The 19,327-nt window shown below is 39.5% G+C and overlaps 1 non-coding gene across 1 annotated transcript; it reads left to right on the forward strand.

Moving 5' to 3' along the window:
• The first annotated feature begins 17,453 nt into the window (after nucleotides 1–17,453).
• Nucleotides 17,454–17,560, forward strand: LOC124709426. The gene has a single exon (XR_007005399.1). It is a non-coding gene; the product is annotated as a U6 spliceosomal RNA (small nuclear RNA).
• Nucleotides 17,561–19,327: the final 1,767 nt, after the last annotated feature.

Raw genomic sequence — 19,327 nt, forward strand, 5'->3', positions numbered from 1 at the left:
TGCTTTCGTTTGGTAAGTCACATCATCTTTGTTTTTTATATATATATATATATATATATATATATATATATATATATATATATATAATGGAAGGAAACATTCCACGTGGGAAAAATTATATATAAAAACAAAGATGAGGTGACTTACCGAACAAAAGCGCTGGCAGGTCGATAGACACACAAACAAACACAAACATACACACAAAATTCAAGCTTTCGCAACAAACTGTTGCCTCATCAGGAAAGAGGGAAGGAGAGGGGAAGACGAAAGGAAGTGGGCTTTAAGGGAGAGGGTAAGGAGTCATTCCAATCCCGGGAGCGGAAAGACTTACCTTAGGGGGAAAAAAGGACAGGTATACACTCGCACACACGCACATATCCATCCACACATACAGACACAAGCAGACATATTTCCATTTGAAAAATGTCTGCTTGTGTCTGTGTATGTGTGGATGGATATGTGTGTGTGTGCGAGTGTATACCTGTCCTTTTTTCCCCCTAAGGTAAGTCTTTCCGCTCCCGGGATTGGAATGACTCCTTACCCTCTCCCTTAAAACCCATATCCTTTTGTCTTTCCTTCTCCTTCCCTCTTTCCTGACGAGGCAACCATTGGTTGCGAAAGCTAGAATTTTGTGTGTATGTTTGTGTTTGTTTGTGTGTCTATCGACCTGCCAGCGCTTTTGTTTGGTAAGTTTCATCATCTTTCTTTTTAGATATATATATATATATATATATATATATATATATATATATATATATATATATATATATATATATATATATATATATATATATATATACTATCAGTAACTAAACAGTAAAATATCTGCCTGGCATAGATAATATTTGTAGCAAGGTGCTGAATGTCTGCTGTAACAAAATATAAAAAGTTTTGACACATATTTACAACACCTCCCTGTAACATAAAAGTTGTTCCAGAAAGAATGTAATATGTTGCTTTTACGCCTTTATACAAATCTAAGGATGCCACAGGTGAATCAGCAGTACAACATATTCCTTATGTCTCACAACAGGGTTCCGACATACCTCAGAAACTTAAACATTATTAACTGCTGGCAGTCTGTCTATCTAAAAGGGGCTTCTACATATCATGCAATTTCTCTTCAGTAATGATGTCCTAGAATCTCCAAAAAAGAAAAAGTAGACAATTAGTGCCTTGTGTAGTCCCTCAAAGGCCTTTGGTTGTATTGATCACAAAATACTCTTAGCAAATGTTTGGCATTATGGAATCACAGAACCTGTAGGCACCTGGTTAAAATCATACCTTGTAGACAGAAGGTAGTTAGGGGTGTGTATTGGAGTCCTTACTGGTCCTAACATATTGCTAAGCAAATGATCTGCATCAGTTCATCAGCAAAGAATGTAACTTCACATTGTTCACTGATGACATAAGCAGTGTGGCATAAAATGCATCAGTTACTAAACTGGAGCCTGATGTTGATGAAGTCATGGCCTGGTTCTCAGTCAACTCCCTTTGAGTTAATCTGTGTGTGACAATATTTGTTTTGTAAACAAAAATAAAAAAGCCTTCTCTTGATGCACTGTATTTAATTTATCCGAGACATGTGTTGCCTTTTTTCATTTTAAGGCATATTTCTGTGCTTGCTGTGGAGGATGGCTACGCAAAAATAAATAAATAAAAAAAAAAATCTCATAAGTCTGACAAGTTTCATTCACTTCCATGCAAATTACAAGAAGCCAGAAGAAGCAGCTATTAAGCTATTAGCTAATAAAACAAGTGGGCATTTTAGAATGTTTTGGCATTCGTGTAGACAGTAGACTGGTCAGGGAATTACCATGTTCTCCTGATACTGCAACAGTTAATGTCAGCAACAGACATCTAACTCTGTCAACAGCAGTATCTAAGAGTGAGCTATTTTCATTCAGTAATATCTTACGGCATAATATTCTGGGACAATATGTTGGAAAAAAAAAACACAGCACAGAAAACAGCATTTACAATCAAGTGGGAGTTATCCCCTGAAACCTCATGCTAAACTCTTTACAAACTACTCTGTCAAATTATTACAGCATCACAATTTGTCTACTCCGTGATGTGTTTCTTCATAAACAACTTCACTCAATATGAAACAAACTGCCAAAACCATGGTTATCAAAATACATAAAATGAAAGATGATCTCTACTCATGGCTGAAGTATTGGCTGGAGTGCAGTAGTAGACCCACTGAATTCTGCACTGTGATGACAGAGTGAGCTGTACCGTAAATCAAGGTCTAGGTTAGGAAGGAAGGTGATATTTTTGTTGTGAGTTGACAACACTAAAGAATGTGAATGGGAAATAAATTCTGTTGTGACGTACTGATCTGTAGCATAGCATTACTTCAATGTTCATATCATATTTTAACCACTGTTCGTTATAAAATCTAGAACTTCAAAAGTAAATTCAGAAGCCTGGTTCCTGCATAAGTTAGTGGACAATCCTCCAATGCGTATTTTGATGCATGTTAAGCACATCATACATACACTCAGTAGCGTCCACATTAATGTTTCCTGGTGTGGGGAAGGGGGCTGGACTCTAAAATTCCCATTTTTTTAAGTAAATTAATTTTTCAGTGTCGAAACATGTCATGCCATAAATACTTAACTTTATGTATGACTGTACTAAAAGCTTAATACATCCCTATGAATTACTGGTTATCCACTCAATCCATGAATGAAAACTCCGTATACCAGATTCCAGGTGCGGGGAACAGAGGCCTACACATACACATGCAAAAGAAAAAACATTGAATGAAAGTGGGGCACTACGTAACTTTTACCATTTTCAGTTTACAACCAAATGATTGGCACAAGAAGTAATATACTATCGTTTAAAAAATAATTTAAAGAAATATCTGATAAAATATCGCATTTTACACTTTACAAGAATTAATTTGCAGTACCGGTAGTAAATAAAACGTTTTATATGATATCCTCATGTTTTATACATAATTGGAAATTCGTGTTAACTGTCTTCGACATATGTTTAATCTACGATGGAGAGCAATACTGTAGGACACATCACTGTCGAGTTTGATTACTGCATAGCTTGTGTACACGTACAAACTTATTCCAGAACCAAGTGACTTGCTGGTACTAAATTAGTGAGATCCGCTTCAGTTGAACTACTGAAGCGGATCTCTCTAAATTAATTATCATGCCAGTCAGTTGCACATGTCTTACGTACCAAATCTCGTAAGTACTGTTCTACGGAAAATATTTTTCACTGTAAATTAACACTATCTCTGCCTCCATTTAGCGGAGACAAAATCCGCTGTTGTACTCACATTGTCGCTGTCCAATGGCGCCGCAGCATCGACAGAAACGATCCAAACGTGGATAATACTGCCAATTTTTGTCGTTTCAGTGGAAACCGATTCTGGGAGACAACAATCGCCAGTGTTCATACGTTAGGGAAGATGCAGTCTGTGGTCTGTGAGTCGTGCGATCGTATTGTGTTTGTATTCACGCTTTCTTAGACTTGTGATTCACAAGGACTTTTTAACTAAAAAATTCTCTGCGACTTTCGAATTTCCTGTTGTTATGCGAAATATACCTGGTAATGGATTAAAATGAATACAAAATGCTTTTTGCGACCGATTCTACCGCCCGAGCGTTTGGAGTCCTCACCGGCACGTAATTACAGACAACAAATTCGTTGGTAACCTGCTCATGTCCTAACACGATAATATAGCGTACAAATATGTTCGAGGAACTTAAATGGAATCGGCATGTAATTACAGACTGAAAAAAAATCATTGGTAACCTGCTAATGTCGTAACACGATAATATAGCGTACAAATATGTTCGAGGAACTTAAATGGAATCTCCCGAAGGACGACAGTATTGTTCCCTCGAAACCTTATAGCGTAAATTCAGAGAACCTGTATTCGAGGAAGAGTGTATGACTATTCTGCTACCACCACCGTATAGCTCGCGTAGTGCTCACGACAATAACGCGAGAGTGATTGATACATAGGAGTAGGTAGTTTTACGTCTCTCATTACGTGAATGAAATTGGACAAAGATTGCTGCGACTGGCGTGAGGCAGCCTCCGTCACGCATTGTAGAGTGGCCTGTGGCGTACGTATGTAGATGTATAATTTTGACGCTAAAACCTTTGGACGCCCTCTACAGGTCCTACTTCCGAAAGAGACTCGAAGTCCAGTTATATCCTAACACTGCGATTCTCAACCTTTTTTTTCTTTGAGGCACAACAAAGTATTTTTCAAACTTTCGGGACACCCCTAGACGTGATTTTTTTCCTAGATGCAAAAAAGCAAAGCCATAAAGTACATACAATACATTTATTATTATTATGCGATAACTACGTATAATGACGGCCAATTTATAGCAGATTGGGCTCCTGCAGGACACGATTTGGCGATAAATTTTGTATGTTCTAGTTATTTTATCTACGGAAGATTAGAAGACGTCGAAAATCTCGCGATACACCTGACATTTGTTCGCGAGACACTTATGCCGTGAGACCCGGTGACTGAGAAACAATACCTATCACATTCAAGGAGCAGTGAGAAGTGGTGGTATATTAGAAACTCTCTCCCATAGCTGAGGCGGCACTCGAAACCTCCGTTAGAGAGCGGTGACATGTATGCTTTCAAGAAATTTGTAGAGGGTCAGGAGTTCTGTCCAAATTTATAAGGACATAATATTCACTAGTTAATTTCAGCCCCAAAAATTTACTGATTTAAGTAAAAAGGCAAATGTGAAATAACTCTTAGTACTCACCTTTAGCAACCATTTATCTGTCGTGACATTTTGAAAAAGTGGAATAGAGTTCTAATATTGCGAGAAAATTTGAATTGCTTGTGTCTAACGCCACCAGAGCGTTCTCCAATCTTGTACTTAGTTCTTATTTAAGTTGCTGCTTTTTTTTTCTTTGCAAATGGAAATTCTACAGTTAGAGGCGAAGAGCTGGTAACACTACTGAAGGAATCCAGCAGTGTTTTAGCAGTGTGGGATCGGCGTTACCAGATATATTTATTCCAAACTACGTCTACGCAAATTTTATTGTAGTCAGCAGTCATGAAATTCATTGTGTGCAAGGAAAAAGACGCAAAAGAAAAGGTCCCTGAATATCTTAGACTACTCTATGAAAACTACTACGTTGAATACTTTATTCCACCTAAAGTAGTGGACTGCAGTTTATCTTTGATACTGCGATTAAGGCATTTCCCCGGATGGATGGTACTGTTCCTATAGCTTACTGATAGCCTACACGGAACATGAATCAGCTAAGGCTATGTTTAAAGAGTGGGCACCGCGATGTATATCAACAGCCATTAGGTATTCTTTTTTAATGAAAGCTTGTGCACCGCGTAAATGACCGTTCATTGCCGTTGCTCCGCTCACAACGAATACCGATTAGTTTCAAATTCGACAATATTAAGTTCGCTAGCCCATGTCCTGTTAAGTATGCAGCAGGTATAAACATCAGAAGTTTTCAGGAACCATATTTAAACGTACATACTGAGCGCACAAAGGTAATTGCTCAATTCTAGCAATGTCTGGCGCTTCGTCAGCAAAAACGGCGAAGCACTTAGACTTGTTTACTCCTTGCGCAATTTGCTCTTTTATATTGCAGTATAACCTCGTTAATACGAATCCGTAGGGGCTGAAAAATCAAGAGCCTGTGTTAAAAAAATTCGTGTTACGTGAAAAACGCAGATTTTAATTCGTGTACATGTATCGTAGTACAATAATGCGTAATACACTACAGTATCAATCACTTTACATTCCTGTAGACTTATAACACTATAAAGTGACTGTAAAAGCACAAGTATTCAGAAATTACACTATTTTCTTGGAAAAAATTCAAATATGATTTACTGACGTTTACAGGAACGAAAATATCTTATAATTTCACAGCCAATTGCAACTATAGCGTCCGTAAGCCGAGAAGTGACGTCGTTTGATGAAGGAATCGTTCTAAACTGATGTGTAGATGAAATACTATCTGTATTCCCCTCTTCCTTATTTTCTTCTGATGGCCCTTCTTGAACCTCGTCCACATCTTACAAGTCGCTTGTGATAAGCTCTCTTCATGAGAGAAATTATGTCTTGGTCCAAGGGCTGAAGACGGCTTGTCGCCTTTGGCTGAAAAACCTGAACCTTTATGTTGGTTAGATTCAGATCCTGTATGTTATCGGCAGTACACCGTCCAATGTAAGAAGAAGACGTCTGTTTTGATGAATCTTTCGACTGTTGAAACGAAGAAGCCGCTTGGGAAATGATGTGCCGTCGATCCAAGCTTTCTCACGGTGAGAGTTGATCCAAGATAAAGTGTCCACCTGTTTTTTAAACAAAGAGCTCATTAGTAGAGATGAAATAATGGATGAAAACATTGGCAGTCCACTGATGTCAAAATACAGACAGGTCTGCTTCGAAGTTCTGGATAATATTGTAACATAACTGGAAACAATTTATTGTTATAAACTGCTCTTCGTTAAATTAGGAGAATACCAACTACCCTCAGCATTTCTGTGTAGACGGTGTGGATTCATTATTACAGATATGTTTTTCGTTCTTCAGTTTTTCGCATTTCTTCCCAGCATAAATAAACATTTCACTCTGCCATTTTGGGAGAGGTACCGGTAATCCAAAGAATGTCTGAGAATGAAACGGACCAAATTCTTCTTGAAGCTTTCAGATTATTTTGTCTAATTGCTACATTTCCTAAAACAAGAGCTTGATTGAAAGGAGTCTTTCTTGTCTTAAACTCGTAAAAACGTATTAGAGGAACACAATGGCCCAGGATCGCTTATCAGCTCATGCTTGTACCTCAATTGAAAAATCAGTACTTGAATGCCGAGACGCATGGTATAACGACGTCATTGAAATATTCTGGAAGAACCGGGATAGTCGAGTTAACTTGTTTACAAGTAACAACTCTCTGATGCCAAATCTACCAGTTGGTCTGTAAACAAAAATGTCATTATTATTATCTCTCTTTCCTGTCTCAGACGTTATGTCTGGTTAAAAATGGAAAGTGACGCTGACCTTGATCAAGCGTGACTTCCTTTTAACTGTACGGTATAATTGGTAAAGTGTCAACTTTATCCTGATGCCACATGTCTTTGACTTCCTCAGCCAGCTGGATGTATTTTTCAATTTTTCTCTCCTGTTTTCTTCTGTATATTTGTTGTATTGGGTATGGATATTTCGATTAGTTGTGTTAATTTCTTCTTTTTATTGGTGAGTATGGTGTCAGGTTTGTTATGTGGTGTTGTTTTATCTGTTATATTGGTTCTGTTCCAGTATAATTTGTATTCATCATTCTCCAGTACATTTTGTGGTGCATACTTGTATGTGGGAACGTGTTGTTTTAATTATTATTATTATTATTATTCTTAACGTTTATTATTATTCTTAATGGTAATGGTACTAATGGTAGACGTCGTCGTCTTAGTAGTAATAGTAGTAGTAGTGGTGGTGGTCGTTAGAAACGCTAGGCATGCGCACATTAAAAGAGGAAGGAAAGGGGATTTTCCAATATGTCATGACCTTTCCAGAATTTGGGCCCATAATCCGCCACTGTTCAGTGTTCTAACTCGATTTGGCTACGACTAAAATTTATTTAAATGTACCGTATAGGCTGATTGTTGAGGTGATAATCGCGGCTGCCGACCTACAATACGTTAGAAACGAATCAGCAACGGGTAGTTAGCTTTGTAGTTACACTTCTTGCATTCATTTCGGAAAAAAATTAAGACTTAAAAATACTGTAACATCAGAAGTTTGTGTTACAAGGAAATTCAATTACTCTAAGAACTGCAACAAAAGTTCGCAATTCGCCTTAACCGAACTTAGTGTTAACCGGTAAAACTTCCCATAAGAACTAATGCATTCCTGTCGGGGCCAATATTTTTTTCACGTTAACCGCGAGTTCGTCTTAAGCGAGTTCGCGCTAACTAGGTTATATTGTATCATCTGATATTTCTATTATATGGTTCTGAATACCAGCAGCTTAGGAACACTGAAGACGCCTTTTGCAAAACTAAATAGCCAGCCAGCTTCAGGTCGGAGCCTCGACAGGAATCGAAAATTGCCATCGATTAATTCACATCACATCATGTGACATTAAATTTCCAGAGTCGTTTCTGCCGTAAAGAGCCAGTTTCTTCTGGCCCCATAGTATCCCAGTTTTCACAATTGACAGGAGTGCTTTCTATAGTCAGCAACTTAACATGCCTTTTCGCTGTTCAACTGATGTTCAAATGTGTGTGGATTCCTAAGGGACCAAACTGTTGAGATCATCGGTCCCTAGACTTACACACTACTTAAACTAACTTATGCTAAGAACAGCACACACACTCATGCCCGAGGGAGGACTCAAACCTCCGGCGGGAGCGGGCCGTGACATGGCGCCTCAAACTGCGCGGCCACTCCGCGCGGCGTTCAACTGATGAACAAAAGATTTTTTCTGTCATGCTTTCTTCAAAAAACTATCAGCGGATATCACACATTATAGATGATGCAATGGCTAAGCATGAGCCGAAAAACCTTCTAAAATTTGTTTTCAGTTAGTGTACGGCCGCGTTAATAGAAGCCCCAAGTACTGATGCACACCTTTCCAAATAGCGTCTTGTTCAGAATACGTCATCCAGTAGCACCTGGGAAGGCACTATTTTTGGAAACGACGGTTTTTCTGCGGAGGCGCCGGCAATAGTCTGCGTTGTCTTCAGAAGGCACTCACGGGAAAATGACTATCTATCTATCTATATCCGAATCCCGCTCCACTTGCTGCCAGGTCACACCTCTCCTTTCTACATATATTCTCACTCGACCGTGTTCTTGGGCGCCCTCTAGGTCTTTTCCCATCCATCTTTAGTTCTTCCATAATTTTGGGGAGTCTCTGCCCATGCATCCTCTTAACATGCCCATACCATCTTAATCACTTTCTTTCAATTTCTTCTCTCATACTTTCTTGTTTAAGGTCCTTTCTAATCTCTACATTCCCTACTCTGTCCATTCTTTTTTATTTCCCTTAACTGCTCTGAGAAATTTCATTTCCCCTGCTTGCAGTCTGCTCCAGTCCCTTTGTGTCATTGTCCATGTTTCTCCACCATAGGTGACAATAGGGATGTAAAATGACACGATGCTGCACATTAAAACTTTTGGAGAGATGTTTCGTGGCTGTAAGGTTATATTTAAAGTATTTTTAATTCTGATTTCAAATCTCCTTTTGGATTTACTGTATCACGACAGATTTTTTTTCAAATCAAGTCAGACGTTTTAGTTAAAATCTTGTTTTTTCTGAGAATTTTTTTAATTGTAGTAAAATAAATTATTTATTTAACCACTACATACTGCATTAGAGTAGAGGTTGGTATAAGTTCACTAAAAATGCAGATAATTATTACAAAAACACAACATACTTATGACAATTTAATTTCCCTTGCTGTTTTCACTGCATCCAGTCCTTTCTGACGTCCGGCGAAACATAATTGTATAATGAGCCAAAGAAATTTCTGTTGCAGTATATAAAAGTACACCTTTCAGGCTACGTTTTGACGAATCTATAAACAAGCTCCATAAGTGGATCATAAATGACGTTAAAGAAATTCAGTGAACTCTCAATATCACAAAAAAAAATGTTGTCAGCAATGAACTAAAGTTTCCCAACTAACAGCGAGATGGACCACAAAGTACACCCATAGGCAATGACGCTGGCCCGAGACCTCGAAGGCTGGCGTGGTACAGCTTTATATCTTCGCTCTCTGGGTGAAGCAACAATAGACTTAGCTCTTGAACACATCTGCATCATCGATATTGCAGTGCCTGTGTTGGTAAGAAGTACGGTACAATGTTCCTGCACTGTGGTGACTACAGCCGTAATAAAATGCATGAAATATATTCGCAGTCGCGAATACGGACACCTTTAACTTTCTAAAGGAATGACGACAATGACAATTTGTGCTGGATCGGGATTCGAACCCAGATTTCCCGCTTATTGTGAGCGGTCGCCTTACCATTTGGCTATCGGAGTACGACTCACGGCAAGTTCCAAACTTGCTTGCGAGTCCAAAGAAACATTGCACCGTACTTCTTAGCAACACAGAACTCCAATGTCGTATTTACGCCCATTATCGGACAATCGATTTTATATTAAAATTCTTCCCTGTACGGGAATTGCATGATGTGTACGAGTGCAGGTTGTAGACACTTGGATGACGACATATGAATGTTTGGGTCTGGTCGTGAGTCATGCTCGGAAAGTTGACTGTTAAGGGGACCGCTCGAGTAAAGCAGGAAAATCGAGTTTGAGTACCGGTCCGGCATAAATTTTCATTGACGTCATTCCATTATACAGCTGAAGGTTGTCCGTATTCGCAACTGTGAATTATTTTCTTGTACAACTGTGTCTTATTACGTAATCATGGTCAGTACTCGCAGCAGCCAGGACCACAGATGTAAGGCTATGGCCACACAGGACTCGTCTCACTTGGTTCCTAAGTACCTCACAAGTCGTCTGGTGCCAAGCGATTAGACGTAGGCGTGTTGCTCAGTCGCATTGTCGAATCATTTCTTCCAGTTCTGAGTCAGAAAATACTCCTGACAGAAAATAAGTCTTTGAAATATGAACTGTTACGGCAGTTATACGATCCAGTCGCATTAATGTGACCGCCGCCAGTGTTACTTCAACGTGCAATAACCGCTCACAGACGGCAGTAATACCGTGTCGGCGGGACGCGGAAAACAAAGCAGCCATTGACATAATGCTGAAAAGGGGCGGTTTATCTGACGTCCAAAGGGGTATGAGTGTTGGCTTTCCGGACCAAGAGTGGAAGCATTTCTGAAACGGCTAAGGCCGTGTCCTACGTTAGCGACAGAAGCGAGCAACAGACGGCGACAGCTTCAGACGACAAGACACAACCGCAGGTGTAGTTACGGAAGTGTCCTACGTGAGCGACATCTGTGTCGCTGCCTGTCTCCCGCTGCAACTGGCGACGTTTGAATTCAAACCCGTTTGAATCTTGTCGCTGCAGCACGCGCGGCAGAGACCGACAGCCACGTGTCTTCTCGACAAAGCAGTGGAGCGGATGCGATGGCAGCCGTGAATTACTTAACGTCCTATTTTAAGAAAACTATTCGGTGAAAAAAATTGATTCTTCAGCATCTTATAGCTTGATATCCTTAATCGATAAAGGCCTGAATTTATTTTCGTTATTCGTCATAGTTTACTGTGCTGCACGAAATTGGGTACATGGCTGCACGAAATTTTTAAGAATTTGCAGAGGTAAAATCCCATTGCATAGACTTTCCGTATAGTTCATTTAAGGCCATACATTACTGCATATGAAATGTAACCAATATATCTAAATTTTATTTAAAGTTGAGACCGGAATGATATCTCTTTTTATTCTTGAGATATTGGATGTTATATCCGCGGACAGGTCGCTCGCGGCGCGTCCGAACTGTTCCTGCACTTCGGGAATCAAGTGCTCGTAAAAATCGTCGTATCTCATAACAGTTCAAGATATCGAAACGATGAATTTTGTAAATGACAGCACGCATAAAGGACTATTTTATCGTATGATTACCACTCGATACGTTTTTGTAAACTCGTGAGCAGAGCCAAAACAAAACTCCCTATAACTTACACCATGAAGTTTTATCCAAATTTTCATAGCCGAACAAGGAAGAGAAACTGGTAAACGGGGTATCAAAGTGACCAGCATGAGGTCTAGTTTGGCATGAAAATATTTAACTGCTTGAAAGTAATCACAGTAATTAAAGAAAACTTAATTAATAAGCTGAGGAAAAATTGAAATATTTCACGAAAAGCTGTTGCCAAGCTATGTAAATGAAGTGTCAAAAATTTCCACTGTTCAAGTCCTAGCTATTATGCAGATAATAAGATACATTGGTGCGGTATTTAAATGTCAAAAAGGCTTCCTTCGAATCAAGTACAGTAGGAAGGTAAACGAGGAGTCAGTAAGATCATGCTTTATGAATAAAACTGGAAATTAAAAATGAAAGAAATCGGTCAAATATTTTATGAAATGATGTGTGTAAAAGAAATAAGTAGATCTGAGAAACGTTCTACGTGCTTTAGAATGATGCTCGAAATCATGAACAGGAAATGAGGTGCACCAAAAGTTTCCTTAATATTTTTTTATTTCATACTTATAGACAGGTCATTACACAAAACGTTGAATTTCTTTTTAAAAATTTTGTAAGCTTTACTTTTACAGCCTATTTAGAGTAATTGAAACGCTTGGCCTTAACACTGATTGTCGATGAGTTACGTTCGCAACCTCAAATATCTGTAAAATTTCATGGTTCATTGTAATTTATTAGGAATTAAATGTGTGTGATATACTGGGATAGATGTGAAGATCAAGTTCTTTGGCAAGACCTTAAAAATTTGCTTAGCAATGCAATGTAAACAGTATACATAAAACTTAGTATACAGAATTGTAACTGAGTCAGTAAAACTATATGAACGACCCGGAATCGAATCCAGGATCCTTTTCAAACCATAGCTGGCTGTTGCGTACTGTTATCAATGTTTGTATTTAGTGTAGTTAGTCATTTAGTAGTCATTCCTCCGCATTTATTGGCTGTTAAAAGTTCTTCATGATGTAAAAAAAAAAAACATTCCTATTTAATTTGTTGGTGAGATAGTCGAATGCTCCCCTGCTCATTCACGGGTATCGAATAAGCTGTCTGGTGATTTTCGTAGTTGATAATTATGAAGTTCTCCATGGAGATTGCTCCCTTTGTAAATTTCATGCACAGCATTCCTTTTCGCTTTATTTTCTTAAGTAAACCTAATTCTGTAGCCTTACTCTCCAGCTACAGTATTCTACAGGTTAGGGACGCCGTTTTATTGAAACAGCTGGTTGGCTCTAAGCAGCCGTCTTGTAGCGTGACGTAGTCGCTCGCATACAGAATATTCAAGCTTTCCGCCCGATGCTGCTGCTTGTCGCTGGAGTGTCTCGTGTCCGGAAGTCGCTCACTGTCGCTCGCTTCTATAGCTCACGTAGGGCATGGCCTAAGTTTGAACTGTTCACGTGCCGCCGTGGTTGAAGTATACAATACATGTCGAAATGGCGCTGTCCAAAACCGGCCCTGAGGCTGTAACTGTTGAGAAATCTTGAAGAAGCAGTAAATACGTAACCATAACAGATGCAGCGGAAAAAATAGTTCAGACAAGTATCGAAGTTTCAGCGTCAGAGAAAGTACATCGAAATAGAAAAGTATTGTTACTTGCAGATGGCAAACTGTATTAAATACCACCTCTAATAAAGATGGCAGAGTGCAAAAAGAGTGCCAGTCGGTGTGGCCGAGCGGTTCTAGGCGATTCAATCTGGAACTACGCGGCTGCTATGGCCGCAGGTTCGAATCCTGCCTCGGGCATGGATCTGTGTGATGTCCTTAGGCTAGTTAGGTTTAAGTAGTTCTAAGTTCTAGGGGACTGATGACCTCAGATATTAAGTCCCATAGTACTCAGAGCCAACCATTTTGCAAAAAGAGTAATCAGATGTTCTGCTGAGGTATACGTTTTGTACAAACTGTCAGTGAACACTCTCCTGTTTGTATTTCATTTGTCCAACATTGCTTACCTTTCGCAGGAAGGTAAAAACGGACTCACGGGGCGATATTTATCATCAGTGTAACATGTACGAAAAATAATGAACAACAAGAAATTGTGTTTTACTTTTAGCAGACAGCTTTAGTTACGTTGCTGCTAATAACTACTGTAACACCGCCTTTGTTAATGGTTGTGGAAGAGATCTTTTACGGTGCATAAACTCTCGAATCTCTACGTAAGCACGGGCATGAATAGAATTAACGATTCAACTGTTTAAGAGTACATTGCCCACAAGTGCATGCCGCCTCTCAAGAAACAGTGGGCTGTACAAATTTTTGATCATACGGAATGAAGAAACGCTAAAGGTTATTACAAATGTTGTAAGTAATATAACCAACTTGTATCCATGGCTTCCAAACATAACAGAATTTAGTTTAATTGGTTTGTAAACGCAAAAATAAAAATGTAGTCTTCTCCATTTCAATCTTATTTGTAACGTATGGATTTGCCATTTAACATGAAATGAATTTTTAAACGACCATTAACAGGCAACATAATAAATTCCTTTCAAATTACAGATAAAAAATATGGAAGAAAATGTCAAACAGTAACATGATCACTGTTTTGTATTTTTGAATGCATATTTTGTATTGCTCTTTGCTGATTTGAATAGTCCTTCACCGACGCCCCTCTCTCTCTCTCTCTTAGGAAGTTCAAGAATTCAACACAACTTTCCGAAAAGTTCACTTATATTTGAAGTTCTCTTTTCACTAAGGCCGTGGACATCCGATTTGTTCCTCCTAACCACTGGTTCTTCATCATATGAGGACTGTTTCAGCAAATGAATGACTAGTAGGATTTGAAAATGTGTATAATATAATCCTAAGCAGCTGGAAATGGGAGATGTCAATTGTGGTTTGATGATTGATTAAATCTACCCAAATTTGATCATCTACTTTACTTTTATCAGTTCCAGCATATGCATTTCGGAAATCGCAGAATTAATTGCATCGCTGATTTTCAAGAAAGCTGAGACTCTATCTGCTGGTAGCCTTTAAAACATACTGTCACTGCATACGAAAAGCTTGTCGTTCTTTAAGCGAAAAACCTGTAAGCAAGTTGAGCATACTGCTGTCAGAAAAGTTATTTTTTCGAGTCAATAATCAATGCAAAGTAACATGAAGAACTGGGCACTATTTTCAAAACTTAACCTCTTTGATTTTGGTATTTATTTCAGGATCTCATGAACTTACTTTCCTTAGAATTTATCTTCTTTCCTGATCTCTAGCTTGCTCTTAAGGTATCTTATTATTGTGAATAAGTCAACAAAAGTGTCTGAGCTGGGTTATAGCCTTCCTCGCCCTTTGAAATGAAGTATGATTTGATGGCCGGCAACAATACATGGTTCTGTCAATTGCGAGAAGTAGCAACATCCATCTTGGTCGGACGTGTCATAACTTTTCCTTAAACTCTGTCTCCACAAACTCTGAAAATTCTCTCAGTGACTGAACATTTGATACAAAGGAACCAAATTCACTGTAGATTTTGAAAAGAAATACCTTTTCATCATGATGAAAACTTTTAAGACCATATTTTACAGTATTATCTATGACATGGCAGTTGCAATTAGCTCTCAAATGGATGGATTTTCGTTTTCCAGTAAGACAAAAATGGTTTACTGGAGCATTGTCAGCACTTTATGTACTTATTTGATTCAGATGAAAGCCATAAGATTCTCTAATGTTTTTTATTGCATGGAAGATGTTTTTGTGTGTTTCTTTGGAATAGTCATAAAAATTTAACAATCTTTGACGTATGCCGTGGTTGACATCGAAGTACTGAATTGCATAAGGAAAAGTTTTTCTATTTTCTCCGTTTGAAGCACCTGAGGACAGAGGAAAATAAACGGCATTACGAAGCTCGCCTATGACTACATCTTGACTGTATGGGCTAATAACATTTTACGAGATAGCCGTTGCCTTGATTGTTCCACACGATGCAATATTACTGTCTGGAAACGGGGAATGATGCAATTTCATTTGGTAATCCAATGTCCTGTAACTAAGGCTGTGTTTTACACTGTAATGAGCAGATGCAACGTCAACACGTATCACATCATCTTCCTCAGATGTATGTTACTTCACAAAGAAAGTTGTAATAGTTTTATTTTTACGACACTGCTATTGTGCTAGAATGTGTTTTTGTGTCTTCCGACGATCCACTGTAGCTTTTCTTCCTCCAAATTTTGTCGAAAATGTGGCAGGGCAAATCCCACACTTGGCTGTGAAGTCTTTTTCTTTTATCAACCATGTGAAAAAGTTTTCGTTTTTTAACCAGCCCTCGTTGAAAGCCGTATAACTTTTAACCTTCTTCTTCGGAATAGACAAACTTGACAACCTGTTTTCATCATTAGAGGAAGGACGAAACATATTTTTCGAAAGACGATCCTTTCTAATTCTAAAATACTCAAACAGGACGCGAAACGTGCTGGCAACTTACCGACAAAATGAATAATCACTAATTTAACAGCAAATGGGTATTTTGACTCATGGATAGTGTCTGGGGGAGGAAATCCACACACCATTCTTTCTTTTCGCTCTCATGATTCGCAAATTCAGTACAAGACGGGATAATAAAAGTGTGTCCCGAGTCTCTCTAGCCGGGATCGTGCACAGTACTTAAAATTCCGGGCAGTCCCGACGGAGACTGGGCGGGTGCTGCGCGAGTAGGGTGGCCTTGTACGCCAGTGCTAAGCGAAGGGGTCCACTTTCTCCTACGGTTCACTCATCTGTCAGTCTCATGGTATGCGTAACCCGTTAGACAAGCATTTCGTAATCGCTAGCAATTGCGCATTGTCACGTTCAGTTTCTCCTGCAGTTAGGCCCTCACAGTCAACGACTGCCTCAGTGTTTTTCAGTACTTTCGCCAGGATTGTAAGGATAAACAAAACATCAGTGTGAAGGATAATTACGTTGCTGGCAGTATTTATTTGTATTTCATCATTGTCGAGAGTACATTGAAGGTGTTAGGAGGAAGAAAACGAGATTTCTGCTTTATTCTGGTTTGTTTATAGATGATATGATTTTAATTTGTTTCATATTTTTCCGTGCTGCCATCACTTTCGTTTTCCGTTTGTTCACTTTCGATTTCAACAGTTGAAGAGTGTCTAATACGACATGGGGTGTCTGACGGGAAATACAGAATTCTATTCGCGTCTTCTTTGGAGTCTGATACAACGTATATTTTCACCACTGAATTTAATTCCACTTGGCTTCTCCTTCATGATCTGAATAGCTTTCTCAATGAACATATTAAATAAATACTGAGATAGTGAACACCCTTGTCTAACGCCTTTTGTAATCTTGGCCTCTTCCTCTACTTTTTCTATATTTATTTTTACCCTTTGGTCCTCATACAGTTGCTTAATTATTCTTGTATCCTTCCAGTCAAGTAATATTTCTTACATGGTCCTGAAGAGTAGCTCCCAGTTCACATTGTCATAATTATCAGAATATATTATCTTGAATTTTCCAAAAAAGAATGGTACAAACTTATTGGATCGTAAAAGATCTAATAAATGTGTAAGGAAACAGTGTACAAGAAAAGGAAATAACAGTAGAAAACGCTTCTAAAGCAGAATTTCTGTGAAGCAACACAATTCCCCAAAACTCGAACGTAATGGTGACTGATATACAGGGTGAGCACAAAGTCTTGCCCTGATTATAACAAGTTATTACAGAATAATCCGGGAAATCACGCTCTATCAAAGCCCAGTGGGGCTTCACAGAAGTTTGGAGAGTAGGAGACGAGGTACTGGCGGAAGTAAAGCTGTGAGGAGGGGGCGTGAGTCGTGCTCGAGTAGCTCAGATGGCGTACTTGCTTCGGCAGTACATATACTAAAATTGGAACGATACAGAGAAGATTAGCATGGCCCCTGCGCAAGGATGACACGTAAAATCGTGAAGCATTCCACATTTTTTAAAAAAAAAAAAAAAAAAAAAAAAAAAAAAAAAAAAAAAAAAAAAAAAAAAAAAAAAAGCCGGCACGGTAGCTCAGCGTGTTCGTCCAGAGAGCCGGTTGGCCTCTGTAATAAAAAACTGAGTGAAAGGATCAACCACCGAACTTGAACAGGATGTCTTGCGACGTCCGCAACGACCGAACACAACGATAAAAAAATGATAGAGGACTTGCCCGCGAAAGGCAAAGGTCCCGAGTTCGAGTCTCGGTCCGGCACACAGTTTTAATCTGGCCAGGAAGTTTCATGTCAGCGCACACTCCGCTGCAGAGTGAAAATCTCATTCCAGTACTCACATTGTCACTATAGGCACTAAAATCATTTTAATACTACACTGACGGGAAAGAAATCCCAACACAAAGAAGGAGGTGTGTGAGATAAACTAAAGTTTGTAGGCATGTGTGCACAGCTGAAAGATTGTCATCTACTCAAATTTTGTGCCAGTCGCATAAGACTGGCTCTAACAGCGCCATTATAACGATGCAAATCAGGTTTGCTTTAAGTATGCAATGTAATGGTTGTGAGCGTAAAAGATCTAATAGATGTGTAAGGAACCAGTTACAAGAAAAGGAAATAACAGTAGAAAACGCTTCTAAAGCAGAATTTGAGATTGGACGTAGTGGGTTGATGTTAGTCAAGAATGTCATTAAGATGATTAAGATACCATTATCAACATCTCACTAAGTTTGAACTATATTGTGTAATAGGGCTACAAGAAGCTGAATGTTCCTTCTGCAGTATTGCAGAATGACTTATCAGGAATGCACCCACTATACATGACTGCTGGCAGCAGTGGTCACGTGTAATATGTGGTCGCAAGAATACCAGGCTCTGGATGGCCATGTGGCACTACTGAGAGGGAAGACAGTCTTGTTTGGCTTATGGTTGTGGCGCAGTGTACTATGTCTGCTGCAGTATTTTGAGCAGCAGTTGGCACCACACTGACTCAACGAAATGTTACAAATTTCTTACTTTAAGGACAGTATCCAGCCAGATTCCCTGTAGCATGCATTCCACTGACCCCAAACCGCCGCCATTTGCGACTTCAGGCATGCCAAGTGAGACCTATTTGGAGTGTGGAGTGGACGTCTGGCGTGTTTTCTGATGAAAGCCGGTTCTGTCTCGGTGATAATGATGGCCGTGTGCTGGTTAGAAGAGGGCCAGCAGCTCTGATCTGTATCGTTCGAGCGCCCTGCTGATCAGTTCGGCAGGTGAGCGCACCCCAAGGTGTAAGGTTACCACAACCGAGCCTCCGTACAATTCTGTAAGCCATTCGGCAGCGAGTCGGTACAGCTTCCGAGGTACTGAAGAGGGCCTATGTCGTGTTGCCATCTCTCCTCGCGCTAGCCAATCAAAGACAAGTGACCACAGCTGTGGGTATACTCACCCGATGACTGCGAACCCGGCTCGGCGTACCGCAGTGTGAACAGTGTCCCATACCCGAAGCGGCCAGCCAACACAACTACCAGACAAGCTATTCTCATTATTATTTCCATAAAATGTGCTTACAGTGAACAGTGGTGCCATATAATATATCAGTGAAAATGGTGGAAGAAAATGAGGTTAGTGTGTTCGTGTCCCAGTGACAATGAAATACAGTGAAGAGCCAAAGAAACTGGTGTACCTGCCTAATATCGTGTAGGGCCCCTGCGAGCATGCAGAAGTGCTGCAACATGATGTGACATGGATTCGACTAATGTCTGAAGTAGTGCTGGAGGGAATCGATACCAG

Source organism: Schistocerca piceifrons, chromosome 7 (assembly GCF_021461385.2).
Source record: "Schistocerca piceifrons isolate TAMUIC-IGC-003096 chromosome 7, iqSchPice1.1, whole genome shotgun sequence".
Lineage (NCBI taxonomy): Eukaryota > Metazoa > Arthropoda > Insecta > Orthoptera > Acrididae > Schistocerca > Schistocerca piceifrons.